General features: G+C 40.9%; 1 pseudogene; it reads left to right on the forward strand.

Moving 5' to 3' along the window:
• Positions 1-215: 215 nt before the first annotated feature.
• Positions 216-2815, forward strand: LOC121811440 (annotated as a pseudogene).
• Positions 2816-3090: the final 275 nt, after the last annotated feature.

A 3090-nucleotide genomic window follows, 5' to 3' on the forward strand; every position in this document is an offset into this window, starting at 1 on the left:
AATAAAAAGTACTAGTACTTAATATTTCAATGAGTTGAATTCATATTGGGCTAATATTTTAGTAAAATTTCAGTTGCAAAGCCCAAGCTCTATCTACCTTAGCAAATAATAAATCAGGCAGTGTGACAAGCAAATATTAAAAAAAAAAGAGTTTATTATATTGAGTAAACATATGGCGGGTAATGAGAGAATGGACCAATTTCTTATCCCAACAATCTTCACACATTCAAATCCAACGTTAACAAAATTCCACACAGCTTATCTTCTCTCTCACCAACAATGGCTGCCCTTTCCCCAAAACCAATCCCACCATGCATCACTCTTCCTCCCTCAACTCCTCCCCCCAATCCACCACCACACTCTCCTTCTTCCCCCGTAAAGCGGCCCCACTCTTCATCCCCAATGCGAAGAAGAAGAACCCCTGGCTTGACCCCTTCAACCAGGGAGACGACCCCGAGATGGAGTACGGCCAGCTCTTCTCCGACGGCAAGCAGGACGAGGACCCCCGCCCTCCCGACAACCCCGGGAACCCGTACGGCTTCCTCAAGTTCCCCAGGGCTACGCCGCGTCGAGGTCGCCTCCCTCTGCCTCAAGATCAGGGGCGACGTCCGCCGCTGCTGCTGCGTCATCTCTGGCGGCGTCTACGACAACCTCCTCTTCTTCCCCGCCATCCAGATGATCAAGGACCGCTACCCCGGCGTCCAGGTCGACATCGTCACGACCGCCAGGGGGAAGCAGGTTTATGAGATCAACAAGAACGTCAGATTTGCTGATGTGTACGACGTCGATGATCCGTTTCCTGAGCCGGCCGAATATACTGACATGATCGGCCAGCTTAAGGTAGGTAAGACAGATAAGACAAAACATTATGAGAATGCACTTTTTATTTTAGGTAGGCTGAATGACTGTGAAGATGGATGAGTTATATGTCCTATCAAACTGGCCCTTACGATATTCGTTAACTAATTATTGTCGATTTTTGCAGAACAGGTACTATGATATGATCTTGTCGACTAAGCTAGCTGGGATAGGCCACGGTGCATTCTTGTTTATGGCTAGTGCGAGGGATGTGGTTAGCTATGTTTACCCTAACGTCAATGCTGCCGGAGCAGGGCTCTTCTTGTCGGAGACCTTCACTCCCGCCACCACCAATCTCGCCGACGGCGGTTACCACATGTATGTTTGTTTGTTTGTTTGTTCATCAATGGGAAAAGAATTATTAATTCTTGAAAAAAAACAGGGGAAACAGAGTATATGAAAATGTTGTGGTGTTTGTTTGTTCATCAATGGGAAAATATCATTCATTCTTGGAACAAAACAGGGGAAACAGAGTATATGAAAATGTTGTGGTGTTTGTTTGTTCATCAATGGGAAAATATCATTCATTCTTGGAACAAAACAGGGGAACAGAGTATATGAAAATGTTGTGGTGTTTGTTTGTTCATCAATGGGAAAATATCATTCATTCTTGGAACAAAACAGGGGAAACAGAGTATATGAAAATGTTGTGGTGTTTGTTTGTTCATCAATGGGAAAATATCATTCATTCTTGGAACAAAACAGGGGAAACAGAGTACATGGTGTATATTTGTTTGCTCATTAATGGGAAAAAAACCATTCATTCTTGGAACAAAAACAGGGGAAACAGAGTATATGGTGCATATGAAAATGTTGTGGTATTTTTTTTGTTCATCAATGGAAAAAAAATCATTCATTCTTGAAACAAAACAGGGGAAACAGAGTACATGGTGTATATGAAAATATTGTCTAGGTATATGAAAATGCTGTGGTGTTTTAGGTATCGCGAGATGATAGATTGGCTAGGAAGGCCGTTTCGTAGTGTTCCAAGGCAGGCGTTGCCTCCGCTGAAGGTGTTGATTTCAAGGAAGGTGAAGGAGGTGGTCGAGGCCAAGTACACGAGCGCGGGGGCAGTCAAGGGAGGTACATTGTGATCCATGGCATCAAATCAGATTCAAAGGCCTCAATGCAGAGCAAGGGAGATACTGATAGCTTGCTGCCTATTGAGATATGGGATGACATAGCTAGTGCCATAAGGTACACATCTTATTTTTTTACAATTGATCAATTTTTCCATGACAATAATTAATTAACTATCTGCTTTATTTGATCAACACTGTGACAGTGGACTCACTCCATTGTTCGTGATCCCGCACGAGAAAGAGCGGGAAAATGTTGAATATGTTGTTGGAGATGATGCTAGTATAGTGTTCATTACCACCCCAGGGCAGGTTAACCTAATTTTTCATATGCATTATTATATTTTAATTATTCTCTAAAATTAAGATGATTGTCTATTGAAAAAACTTGTAACTTGTGGTGATTAGCTTGCTGCTTTGATTAATGATTCGGCGGGCGTGATATGCTCCAACACAGCTGCTGTACAACTAGCGAATGCGCGCGAAAAACCAAGGTGATAAATATCATACTTATTGAATGTGAGCATAATGAGTCAGTGTAATATCACTGACTCAGCATAACGGTGCTTGTGTGGGTGCAGTATCGCGTTGTTTTGCTCGGAAGATAAGGCTAAGGTGTTCGTCCCCAACGCGGAAGAGAAGAGGTGCGCTGTTATATCGTCAAAGACGGGAAAACTTGTGGATATAGATGTTGAAGCCGTTAAGACTGCAGTTCAGATTTTCAGCTTGCCTTTGGCTATTGCATAGCTAAATTCTAACATGCCACATTCATTTTCTTACATTTAAGAATCTGCATCTGCTGCTTTTATTAAGAGTTGATCATAGATAATATATGTATATTTCAATTATCAAATAAAAGATAAATTTCTTGCCTTTGAGAGTTGGGAGCTTTGTCCACAGCCCAGTAGGCATTATGTGGGATTTTTCTACTACCAGTATTTTTGGAGCATTTATTAAATTTTGGAATGTTTTTTGGACATGTAATATGAAATTTAAGATAAACATTTTGAGTTATTTTTTGTTTTCTCATTTGTTTAAGTTGGAAGGGGCAATGAAATTTATGAGTTGAAAAAATTACTTAATTAAATTGAAACTTTTTTAAATGAAAAAATAACTCAATTAACATAGACGGAGGGAGTCGTATAAGAGAAAA

Source organism: Salvia splendens, chromosome 7 (assembly GCF_004379255.2).
Source record: "Salvia splendens isolate huo1 chromosome 7, SspV2, whole genome shotgun sequence".
Classification (NCBI taxonomy): domain Eukaryota; kingdom Viridiplantae; phylum Streptophyta; class Magnoliopsida; order Lamiales; family Lamiaceae; genus Salvia; species Salvia splendens.